Source organism: Pinus tabuliformis, chromosome 6, assembly GCF_031772625.1.
Source record: "Pinus tabuliformis cultivar Carrire ecotype Pingquan chromosome 6, CPIR1, whole genome shotgun sequence".
Lineage (NCBI taxonomy): Eukaryota > Viridiplantae > Streptophyta > Pinopsida > Pinales > Pinaceae > Pinus > Pinus tabuliformis.
Window position 1 is genome coordinate 1,083,048,340 of NC_142292.1, and position 13,640 is coordinate 1,083,061,979.

At 40.2% G+C, this 13,640-nt stretch overlaps 1 pseudogene; it reads left to right on the top strand.

Annotated features, from left to right (window-relative positions):
* The first annotated feature begins 1,430 nt into the window (after positions 1-1,430).
* On the top strand, positions 1,431-3,659 carry LOC149262678 (subtilisin-like protease SBT1.7 pseudogene; annotated as a pseudogene).
* The last annotated feature ends 9,981 nt before the right edge of the window (positions 3,660-13,640 follow it).

Consider the following 13,640-nt stretch of genomic DNA (forward strand, 5'->3'; position numbering starts at 1 on the left):
ATCTCCTTTCGTGCATAGCATCAAATTTTAAAACTATAGCCATATTTGTGCATGCTCTTACTAAACCCAAACATTAATTTATTTGAAAGCCCAAACACTAACACTGGCAAGTAAGGCAGGCTCAAGAAGCTTTTCAATGGCTGGCCTTTGGCATCATATTCAAATAATTGTGCAATTTAAATTCTATTGTTAAAGGCAATTAATATAATGTAACATTTTTCAAATTCAATTTAAATTTTATGGTTAAACTCAATTAATATAATATAACATTCTTCTTCCCGTGAAATTGTGGATTGTGAAATAATCCAAAATTAAAATGGTAGAAAAGAAAGTATTTAATTGAATTTTAATGTTAAACCCGAATAGGGTAACAAAGGCTATCACTCCCTATAAAATGTGAATTATGAGACCAAAATATAGAATTAAAGTTGTAAAAGGACGAGTCCCATCGAAGGAAAAGAGTTTTAATAGAAGATTAGTATTTATAATTATTAAGAATCTTGTTTGAGATTTTTTTAAAATTTTGTTTATTTATAAAGTAGAGATTAGTTAATGTGTGGAGTTCAGTTTTTATAAAAAAAAAAAAAAATTGAAGATAAAATTTAACTATAAGAAAATTAAATTTTTTTTAATTTAAAATAAATTTAAACCTATAATTTTTGTATCGAACATTAAAACTTATTTAAACTCACTATGGTGACCGAAACCAGACTCAACCTAGTTCTTAGCCCAAAAAGGCAAAATATGCGTTGCATCAAACAAAAAATAGTTATGTAGCCTTATGTAAGGCGATGGCATAGGTAAGGGTGTTACGGAAATCGACAAACATGTGGCCAGGTATTCAGATATTTAGAAAGCGGCTAACAACTACCCCGGGAATTCATTTTCTGAACGAATTGTATAGGTTTCCGTCACAATAGGAAGTTGCATCATCTTTCTTCATAAAGCGTGTGTGGGAAAGCAGGATTAGTGCCGCCGATTGTTCCCCCTAAATACCTATTCCATGTTAACTATATCTCCTAATTCTCTGCTCTCTAAATTAAAGGGTGAATGGCCACCGATTGTGCCCCTAAATACCACTTCCACGTTAATTAAATTTCCTAATTCTCTGCTCCGTAAGTTATCTTGTGTATTTTTGGTTTGGGCGCATCTCTGCCAACTAAAATTATTCCATGGATCCATTCATGACTCTTGAATGTCTTGGTGCTTTCCGTGTTATTTAGGGACCATCCATTCTTGATTCTTGAATGTCCTTCTGCTTTTATTTGCTTCTGAATTTGGCGAATTCCTATTTGGGCGAGGGCAGGACTGATTCAAGCGTATCAGTTATGATGAAAACAGTACACGTAAAGTTGATGCTATGTTTTATATCAGCGGTGTCCGCAGTAGCAGTAGCAGCAGCAGCCGAGGACGATGGGATGATTTACATAATTCACATGGATAAATCTAAAATGCCCACTCCGTTTTCCTACCACGAGCAATGGTATCAGTCTACAGTCTCCTCTATCACAAAAGGAAGAGCAGTGGACAAACAAATGGACGGACCGTTATTGTATGTTTACGATAAAGTAATGCACGGCTTTAGTGCTAAGCTGAAGCAGTCGGAGGTGGATGCACTGCAAACAATGCCGGGGTACATTGCAAGTCACCCATACAGCAAGGGTAAGTTGGATACCACCCGCTCAATCAAATTTCTGGGGCTCAAACGCAAATCCGGTATATGGCCCCGAGCAGAATTGGGCAACAGATCGGATATTATAATCGGAGTTCTGGACACAGGCATCTGGCCAGAGAGTGAAAGCTTTAAAGATAATGGAATGAGTGACATCCCTGCCAAGTGGAAAGGCCAATGCCAGCCGGGCACTGCCTTTAACTCCTCCCTTTGCAACAGAAAACTGATAGGAGCCCGTTATTTTAACAAAGGATTCCTGGCGCAATACGGTTCTCTCAATACCAGTGTGGATTACGAGTCGCCCCGAGACTATGATGGCCACGGCTCACATGTCTCCTCGACGGCCGCTGGAAACTTCGTTGACAATGCCGATTTTTTCGGGTATGCACAAGGCACAGTCAAGGGCGTCGCACCGCGGGCTCGCGTGGCCATGTATAAGGTAGTTTGGTTCAACGGCATCATCATAGACGCAGACGTTTTGGCAGCGATAGAGAGCGCCATATCCGATGGAGTCGACATCTTGTCTCTATCCATGACTTTGGGCTATCCGGATTTCTACAAAAACCTGATGGCTATAGGAGCCTTTGCAGCGGCAGAAAAAGGCATAGTTTTCTCCTGTTCAGCACACAACACCGGACCCTATAACTATACTGTACAAAACGGCGCGCCGTGGATCCTCACGGTGGGAGCCGGCACTATTGACAGGGCTTTTATCGCCAAAGTTAAGCTGGGGAACGGACAAATCGTCGAGGGAACTTCTCTTTTCACCGAAAGACGAGTGATGTCAGGCATTCCGATCACCTATGGAAACGACAACAGCTCTCGAACATGTGCACCCAACTCCTTAGATCCCCAAAAGGTTGCCGGAAAAATCTTGCTGTGCATGAACGATTACTGGGATTCCTACACGCCGCTCTTGGAAGTAAACAGAACCAAAGCTGCTGGTGTGATACTCATCGACTATATTGGCTCGCAATACCCTAAAGACTTTTGGACGCCTACGGTGTTAGTGACTTCAGAGCAAGCACGCTTAATAGCAGATTATGTTATGAGTACTGATGCATCAAACGCCACAGCGGACTTTAAATTCGTGATAACGCAACTCGGATCCAAGCCTGCACCGACGGTACATTATTGGTCGGCGAGAGGCCCAAATAGGCTAACTCCTGGTATCTTGAAACCCGACGTGATTGCACCGGGTGTGAACATACTTGCCGCCTGGGTGCCTAATGTTGCTGCTTCTTACATGGGAACATTTCCATTGGAATCCGACTATGGCCTTGCCTCCGGGACGTCTATGGCCTGTCCCCATGCAGCAGGCGTTGCGGCTCTGGTGAAAGCCATCCACCCCGACTGGAGCCCCGCCGCTATAAAGTCTGCTCTCATAACGACGGCCCACACACACGACAACACCGGCCACGTTATGGTAAATCAACTCTTTCCTCCTGTCGTCCCAGCGACTCCCCTGGATTTCGGCGCCGGTATTGTGAATCCCAATAAAGCTGCAGATCCTGGTCTCGTCTATGACTCTGACGTGAATGACTATATAAATTACCTTTGCGCTCTCAATTATACGAAGAAAGAAATCCGGATGGTAACGAGGAGGGAATACTCGTGCAGCGGCCATTCCGCTGTTGGCGATCTCAACTATCCGTCATTCCTTGCAAATTTCACAACAACATCAGCAGCAGCAGCAGCAGCAAAGGTGAAGAGATTTAAGAGAATTGTAAGCAATGTGGCGGATGACAATAAGATACCGTATCTGTATAGGGCAATAGTGAAGGCTCCTCCAGGAGTTTCAGTGGAAGTGGAACCTGACTATCTGCTATTCAAAGAAAGGAATGAAAAGTTGGCATTTTCTCTTAGCTTGGAAGTACGGAATGGAGAGGATCCTAAGGGTGGAGAATGCGTGGTTTATGGGTACCTGAGTTGGGTTGATGGAAGGGGCCACGTCGTCACAAGTCCGCTTGTGGTTCTATTCTGTTAGTAAAGAATATTAGTATGCAATCTTCATAGTTTTAGCTTTACATTCTTAGACCTATACTGTGGATAATAGTATTTTTGTATACAACAGGGATCGGCATCGGCATCGGCATCGGCATCAGCATCAGCATCAGCAGGAAGTATTATGCATTACTTCCATTACTTGGAATAGGTCGAATAGCTTCAACGGCATCATAATGCATATTTTTTTTATCTGATTTTTTTACTTATGTTATATGTAGTTTTTGGCGGTAGTTTATATTACTGTATTGATTGATCTGATTTATTATATGTGAAACTGGTTCTCTATATTTCTCATAGGAATACTGGTATAAATTCCTGGCTGGGGATTATGCGGTATATATGTGATATTGCCCATCAGTATAATATATATTTAGATTTTTTCATGCTGGCCAAAAAAAACAACTTTACATTTTTAGACGAGTGGTTTTATATGACGAAAAGCTCACGGTCATAGACGAGGAGTTTTATATGACTCTAAGAATAGAACATATTAGTTTTTTCCTTCTATATGTTTATAGGCCTATATCAACCACACTAATAAATATGGTAAAACTGGCTCCAAAACCCTAGGGAGCTTCAACGCGTACTTTGGAGCTTTTTAAGAGCTTCACTGCAATGAATAAGTGCAAACATAGGTGTATTTGACATTGCCAGCTTGGGTGCGAATTGTGTGAAGGGAAGGGTAGGTTTAGATTTGGATATGGATTTGGAACTAAGAGAAACAACCTGTTTATGGAAAACCCTTTTATCCAAATGAAGCTGGAAAGCCCTTCGGAAGATGAGGGCTCTCGCGAAGCCTGATCTTTGTCATTGGAAAGCTATTCATTCTCGTCATGTACCCCGATGGCGGATGGATATAAAATAATTTAGGAAGATTGTCGGCCACTAGCAAAACCATCATTATCCGCCACGCTGAATGGACAAAAGATTAAATACTAGAGAAAAAAAATAGTTGAAATTATGAAATATAAATATTATTAAAAAAAACAATTTTTAATTTAATTTCCATATTTATTTAAGCATAAAATATATATTAACTTGGGAATTTACAATTTTATTATATAAACTCTTTTTAAAATAATAGAAATAGATGAAATTAGATGAATTAACACTTTCAATTAATTAACTTATTAATTTATATGTATATAAGAAATGATATGGTAAGGTGTGGGTATAACATGAAATGGTAATGGTAATTCTAGAGTTCATAATAGAGGTTCATTACCTAATCTTTTAATTTTTTTAATTGGGAATTGATTAGTGTTAAATGTTTTATTAAAATTTAAATAAACATATAATTTTAAATGTTTTATATATGTTTTCCATAAAATATGTGCTTTTAAATATATATTGAATATTTTATGTGGTGATAACAATGATGAAGATGATTATATTGACAATTACAATAATAATGACAACCATAAAGACTAATAGATTTTCATTAAACTTAAGGCAATACCAATGATAATGATGACATTGATGATGATAATAACTATGATAGCAATTATATTAATGTTGATGAAATGGTTATGATAATAGGTCCAATAATACAAGAGAAACTTACAAAATTGATTCAATACAATATTCAAAGTCACCTATAACTTTAGATCCTTTTGGATTCGTTATTTAATGTATCCATATCCACAAGCAGGTGCTATGTGAATCCATGAAAACGTGTCCAACTTTTTAGTGAAATGTGGCAATGAATTTTTAACATTTTATATATATTGGTAAATATGATACTTAAAAAATTATTTAAAAAAATAGTTTTTCAAAATTTCACTTTAATATATATATTATCCTTCTTATTTTTTTGTAAATATTAACAAAATAAATTATGTTCCCAACAACTCATTCACTCTTCAAAGTTTAAATTATCCAACAACAAAAAAAATTATACTAGCTTGAGTGTGATCTTCATGTGGCTCCCAAATCTACAACCTAAATTTCATCATGGGTGCTAGATCTATTAGAGGTTGAAAAGAACTTAAGGTTCATGAATGGTGGATATTCATCTTGTCAATTTATGTTAATAGTTTAGAATCTGTCATAAGGCCTATAAAAAGTAAAATGCTAATGAATGGAAAATATTCACCTCATTGATTTAGATTAATAGTTCGCAAAGCTTAATGAGGAGTAAGATTCATTTGAGGGTTGGAAAGAGAATTAAGTGTTGTGAATAGTTGATCATAATGCTACTAAATTAGTTCCATGGCTTAGAATTTATCGTAGGGAATGAACAAAATGGTCAAAATACTAATATTAACCTTCACAAATGATCAAGGTGTAACCAAAATATTAGATCAAATAATGCACAAAACTTCGTATGGAAATCACTCACAAGTAATAAAGGTGGCAATGGCACAAAAGGAGAATATATACCATAGAGAATTTGGTATCTCCATGTATGCCAAGATTCCATGAGTCCTTCAAGGGCTAGATCCCTTGTAACAATTAAAACATACCATATATCTTGCCATGAATGCAAAGGGAATCAACATATGCACAAATTTTCAATTTATGGAGCATCACATATAGTTAAGTCCCACATGAAGCTATGGTTCACCAAATAAATGTAGGAGAAGCTCCCTTGCCTCTTCATTACACATGAAAAGCTTAAGTGAAAAGATATCTACTAAAAAAGTGAAGCTCTTGAAGCCACCACCTATTATTACAAATTGGATTTGGAGCCTAATACCTTTGAAGTTGCACCCCTTGATTAAAATCAAGTGTTGAAATTAACTAGGTAAGTTGTATCCACAACCCAACATTCATGTTTCACTTTACTTTTAGTATTTCATAGTCTGTCATTCCAAAGGGTACTAAACTTCCTCTTCAGCATCCTTCTCCTAATATACTAGTCATCATTGAAACATAAGTAATGCATCTTCCTTTAATCCATTGTCCTTCATAGATGAATCCACAAAGTTTACAACTCATGAATTCAATTCCTCCACCTCTCACTAATTAAGTAGGATCATATATGGTTGATTTGTACAAAGACAAGGAAGGATCCCTTACTAGGAATCTGAGTTTATGTAGCATGCCATCCTAGGTACTTATGATTTAATTAAGTATGTAGATATTGTACCCAACGATATAATCCTTTCACATGGTCTATCACGTTTATAGATTGAAAAACTAAAAAAATGCAATCCATCTCTACCATGCTAGAAACCCTTTCTAAAAACTATATTGTTCTTCCCAAAAGTATAAAGGAACAAGTATTTGAGCCTAAATAATGAGCAAAAAAGACCATGTTACAAATATTTTTTTACAACCAAGGTATTAGTCAATTCCCACCTACCCTTCTCAAGACCAACAACTTTTCTAAGTGGGGCCAAAACTCCATACCCTTGTTTACCCTTACTCTAGGAAGTGATGATGGTTCCATAGTAGATTAAAGCATGTTTTCCATCTTGATATTTTTCATGATTACCCAACCCCACATTTTAGGTATGTCAAGGCCATTTCCATACACATAATGCATTACCTGGATAAATTTAAGGTTGATAGGTTTTTACTCTACCCCTTCATACTTAATATACATGTTCATTTTCTATGAGAGCTTCTCTTTGTCTTACATAAGGATAGAAAAGTTCCAATATGGAAATCCCACTATGATCATTGACTAGCTTCCATGATTTGAAAAAGGAAAAGCAAGATCATCCATGTTTAATTTCATAAACAAATTCATGCCCATTTCATTCATAGTTATAATAGGGAGGAATCCCAAAAGGATGCCAAAGGAAATCTAACTCCACGTACATTTGGGCGCTAGTCATAGGAAGAGTGGTTGTTTTTGGGTGAATATTTTAATTTGATCAAGATGTATGTGATTGAATATGTTCCATACATACTTGATAAGATCCTCACACTAGTATTTTTGCATAGGTATATGTTAGATCCTGGCTAAATTTAAGGTTGATAGGTTGTTACTCTACCCCTTCATACTTAATATACATGTTCATTTTCTACTAGAGCTTCTCTTTGTCTCACATAGGGATAGAAAAGTTCCAATATGGAAATCCCACTATTTTCATTGACTAGCTTCCATGGTTTGAAAAAGGAGAAGCAAGATCATCCATTTTAATTTCATAAACAAATTCATGCCTATTTCATTTGTAGCTATAATAGGGAGGAATCCCAGAAGGATGCCGAAGGAAATCTAGCTCCACGTACAATTGGGGGCTATTCATAGGAAGAGTGTTTTTTTTTGGGTGAATATTTTAATTCGATCAAGGTGTATGTGATTGAATATGTTCCCTACATACTTGATAATATCCTCACTCTAGTATTTTTGCATAAGTATATGTTAGATCCTAGCTTAAGGTTGATAGGTAGTTACTCTACCCCTTCATACTTAATATACATGTTCATTTTCTATTAGAGCTTCTCTTTGACACACATAAGGATAGAAAAGTTCCAATATGGAAATCCCACTATGTTCATTGACTAGCTTCCATGGTTTGAAAAAGGAGAAGCAAGATCATCCATGTTTAATTTCATAAACAAATTCATGCCCATTTCATTCATAGTTATAATAGGGAGGAATCCCAAAAGAATGTCGAAGGAAATGTAGCTCCACGTACAATTGGGTGCTAGTCATGGAAGAGTGGTTGTTTCTGGGTGAATATTTTAATTTGATCAAGGTGTATGTGATTGAATATCTTCCCTACATACTTGATAAGATCCTAACTCTAGTATTTTTGCATAAGTATATGTTCATTTAACAGATATATTCGAATACATTCGTGCATTAAATAAGCATTATCATATAAACCCAGATTGTATCATAATATAATAAGATGCATTAAACAGAGACAAAATACACAATGATATGAAAAATACTTCACTTTATTGATATCTCAAGTTCAGTATAGACTCGATCCACCTTGTGCACACAGCTACAAGGATTCGTGCACTTAGCTGTGGACTTCCACCCTAGGCTTTTGTGCACTCAGCTGCAGAGCCTCTACCTACGCTAAGGCTCAAGAACACTTATAATTTCTTACCCAAAATCCTTCTTACTATTACTACTCCTCTCTTAGACTCTTCTAAGACTCTCTTTTTATAGAATCCCATGGTTTGCGGACCATTGATATATCTTTACAGCTGACATGAGACTTCACAAAACAAGGACGGACAACCCTTTGACCTCTTTGCACTCCACGACCACAAAATGCAGAGGCTTTACATTTTTATTAAAAAATTTGGGCCTTTTGCCCCAAAACATGGGCTTTTAGCCCCAAAAACTGGCTCTTGGGGGAACCCATTCCCAACAGGACCCCAACACAAACATGGTTACTCATGCTCGAGTCACTTTGCTGGCACGAAGAACCCCCATCTTGACCTGTACGACTGCTACCTTGGCAGTGCACTGTGCAACCGCCTACTTTATTTCTTCAACCAACTGCTCCGTTGTTGGCCCTGCACTGTCAACTTGAAGCTTCTATTGAGTCTCCTATAGACTAGCCAAGTTGCCTTTAATGGAGGTCATGATCAAGTTGGCCTCATCCAACCAAGGCTTCAAGCATGCCTTCAGCACTACCTCTTTGCGTTGAACTGCATCTACCTGTTCCTTTAATGCCTTGGCCTCCTACAACTTTGCGAGTATCTGTGTGAGGGAAATAATACACACTATCCCTTTTACCTCATCATAGTGTTGTTGCAGCTCTCGCGCCTCTGTTTGAAGCCTCTGCATAGTGGGGTCTTCTTGTAGGCTGGTTAGTACTTCAAATGACTTTTTAAAAAGCATTGTGCAGTCTACCACTGCACTTTCTACTGCCACTATTGCCTCTATTATAGCATTCGTGTGCTACTCGTTCAATTTTGTTCGAGTCAAAGGCTGGGCCCTCAACTGCAATTTTGTAATTTGGAGGTTCATCTCCAACTAAACCTTTGCCAATTCTATGCGGGCGTCACACACCCCCATAGAAATTTTGTGAACACGCACATCTACCGGCGCATCCACATGAATGGTCAACTCCAATACCATTCGGCCTGCTTCCTCCACTGCCTTAATCATGTGTTGATTCGTGTTAGTGAGTTCCATCATGCATGTGAGGGCAGAGTCTCGATGCATGCCCATATGAGTATTATTGATCTTCTGCTCGATAATCACCTCAAAAGCGCACTGTTTGCGGGCCCTCATCTTCACGATCATCCCATCCTACAATAGGTGGAGTGCCTCACTAGGAAGCGCTGCCAAGTTCAGCCCTACTACCTTGAATGCACTAACAGCGGGCCTATTAGCTTCAATCTCTGTCGTTAGTGCTCCATCTGGCAGCACTATGGTTCCGGAGTCCTTTGCACGCAGCATCCTGGTGGCTTCTGAAGTACCAATGGCTAAACTAATGGATGTTGCATTGGTCTGTGTTTCCTGAATCTACAGCTCTCGCAGATTCACCTAAATGCCCCCAACGCCTGCTGCTACTGCTGCTCAAACTTTTGCAGAAATTCCATAGTGGCATCCCACACTGTATCCCCAATTTTGTTCAAATCCCCCTTTGTTAGGCTGATCGGGTCCATGGACGTCTTCCTGGATTTGGAATTCCTCTGTGGCCCTACTTTTTCTTGTCCCCTTGGATGCTTGATACGAAGCGAAGGTGTCTGCGGGTCCTCTCCTCCCTGTTCTGTCGAATCATCCTCTTCTTCCTCTTCTTCTAAGGAGGGCGACTTCACTTTGTTGGAGTCGTGTTCGTCTCCTCCTATCTTTCCACCTGTCTCCTCTATGGCAGCATAGTCTACCTTAGACTTATCCTTAGCCTCCTTTCCCCTTTTCTCAGCCAACTGCTCCATCTTCAGCTTGGCTTCATCCTTTCTTCCGTTGTTCGGCTGTCTTGCGAGATCCTGCCGTTAAGTCTGAGGCAGTGTGCCAGTCTGCCAACAACTGTCAATAACCACTTGAATCGCATCATCCGTAGCTAAGTAGGAAAATTCATGTCACTTCTGCTCGGGGTCCTTCCGCTCCCTTATGGATACATGGTAGAAATCAACCTTAAATTCCGTGTATGGCTGCAATTTATCAAATACAGTAGGTGAAAATCGTGGCTTACGGTTTATGGCCATGTGCACGTTCATCTCCATCGAGATCCAAAAGATCTTGATGTTATTGATCCGCTGAGGATCCTTAGTCGGCCATAGCCAAGTGTACTTCGCAGCCTCAGGCAGGTTCGGCGCAACCGAGGGAAATTAGCTATCATCAGGTAGCTCCCGGGCTACCAGCACGATGGATAGTAAGAGCTGCGCATAGTGGAAGGTCTTGCTGAGATCCTGCGCCTCGCGGCAATTTGCAAGGAACTCACCGCAGAGATCGTGGGCCCAATTAAACTAAACCCCCTCCGCGCATTCGACCGCTAGAGCTACGACAGGCGCTAGTACTTCGACACTTCCACATGACCGTCCCTGCCAATATTTGTGTGGCTACTTTGACCACAGGGTCGGAAATACTTGTAATCACATAGCTGCATGACTTCTTTAATAATCCGAACTTCTTCTTCATGGCCTTCACGAGGGCCAGTTCACCTGCCTGTCCACCAAAAATCATAGCTAGATTCTCCCCTGAATATGGTAGCCTTGTGATTCTATGGATCAGTCTATCAGTGATGGGTATTGGCTCCTCCAACCACAGACACTCATCATGTACCAAGCACAGTAGTTGCTTGATTACCAGCAAGATAATGGGTGTGTGATTGTAGTGCGGCACCCATAATAGGTTGAGCAGGCCTAACTTATCCACTCCTTTGACCCACCTCTGTGGTTCCAATGCGATCACACCAGTGGTCTTATGGAGGACACGGTGCATCAGCTGGTCTGTCGCCAAGTGAGGGAATCGTTCGGTATCAGCTAAGTCCCAGTCCTCCAATTTCAACATTGGAATCTTTGCCAAGAACGGTCCTTCAAAAACAATCTTATTCGGTAGGAGAGGTGTGTACAAGGTGACCTTGCTCTTGTCAATGTCCTTAGGCACCTTGGCCTTGCCCCTAGGGGAGGGACGTACTCAGGTTATTTAGTAATGCGGTAAGACTCCTCAACTTCAATGTCCTACGTGTCAATCCAAAGATCCTAATTGTCCATTGGGATATCCTGAATTTCTCCCCCCTCCGGTTCCAGGTTAATGGTTTTTCCCTTTTCCTGAGCAGTGGACCTGTCCTTCGATGGTTTATCCTAGGTGACGTGCGCACCGGTGGTGTCACGGCCTGCTTTCCTTTCTTTCCTTGAGCACCTTCCTAGGTCTCGGTAGGACTTGGTCTAGGTGATCGTGGTGACTTGGGTATCTCTACAACCTCCAGAGCAGTTCCCTCTTCTTCCATAGCAACCCCTGGCATAGCCCCTTCGGCTGTCACTACTTCCTCAATACCTACGGTTTCTTCTAGTGTCAACATGATGCTATTAAACAATTCTTGCGTCTCCTTTGGTAATTGCTCAAACGTCGAACTCATTATCAAAGCTTCAAAGAATTCGCAATGCATACGTGTCTGAGAGCTTAACAACTCAATACTCAAAATGCCAAGTGTTCCTCATTGGTCAGCCACATGTAATTTATAGACCATTTTGAATTCAAATCAGATCGTTCCCCCCAAAATTGGTTCATTAATGCTAGATTGGCAGAAGATTTTCAAGGATCGCGCCCATAAATTTCGTCTGAAATGTCGCACCCCCACTCCATTTGGTCATTTTTTCATCGCCAAATCATGAACAGTGACTTTATCAGTCACTTTTCGGCTGACTTGCGTGGTTTTATCCTCATTCTGCGTAGTTTCTTCATCGCGCAGTTCCCCGACCAGGGTAGTGTAGTTTATGGTCCGCACCTCCTTTTAGCTTCCTGGAGTGCTAAGATTGTGCTTCCTTCATATAGTCACCTAGTTGGATCACCAGTGTATGGCTTCAATCAGCTACCATTCACTTTTCCTGGGAAGGGTTCCCCATTTAACTTAACCAACTAAACTGCTCCACCGTTAGTAATCTCTTTAATGACATATGGCCCAAGCCAGTGAAACCTAAACCTTCCTGGAAATTTATCAAACTTGTTGTCATATAGAAAAACCATATCATTTACCTGGAAGGTGCGTAGTTGTCGATCATGCCATGCCTTTTCGCGCTCCTTTTGAACTTGTTGAAGAAATCCAGCTAGAAATCAATCCTCCTCAAGCTCTGCTAACTGCACGAGCATCTCTTCCAAGGCTTCGCGATCTGTCAGCCCTGTGAGTGTCGCTATGCGCAAAATAGGTACAATGTATTCCATTGGCATCACAACTTCTACGCCAAACACAACTCTGAAAGGCATTTGCCCAGTCAACTTCTTGCAATTCATTCTGGAGGCCCATAGCACCACGGGTACACACATATCCTAGGCACCTCTCTGAGCATTGTAGACCTTTGTCAATGTGTTCTCCTGTATTTTATTGAATGCTTCTATCATCCCCATTGGCCTGCGGGTGATAAGGCATGCTCTTATGATGATACACCTGAAATTATTCCATCAATGCGCTGATTGTTTCATTAAGGAAGTACATACTGCGATTTCTCATTAAGATCTTTGGACAGCCAAATCTCTTCAATTCGTATTCAAAAAGAAACTTTGTTGTTGTCCTGTCGGTACAGTCCTTCATAGGCTGCACCTCTACCCATATGGAGTCAAGTACTCTGCCGCGGTGATGATGTACAGTGCACCTGTTGTCTTTCTTGGAGGCTGAATTGGTCCCACAAATTCAATCATCCATTTCTGGAATGGTTGTAATGTCACATGCAGTGTCAACAGAATTTCATCCCTTCGTGATGGCCTACTAGTCCTTTGACATGTATCACATGCCCTACAATATGCTTTCGCGTCCTTATGCATAGTTGGCCACCACAATCTAGCACACAAAACCTTTTGTGCTATTGCGTTTCCTGCATGATGTCCTCCTGCAGCTCCTCCATGAGCCTCCGCAAGGATGCTACTTTGCTCAAAGTCAAG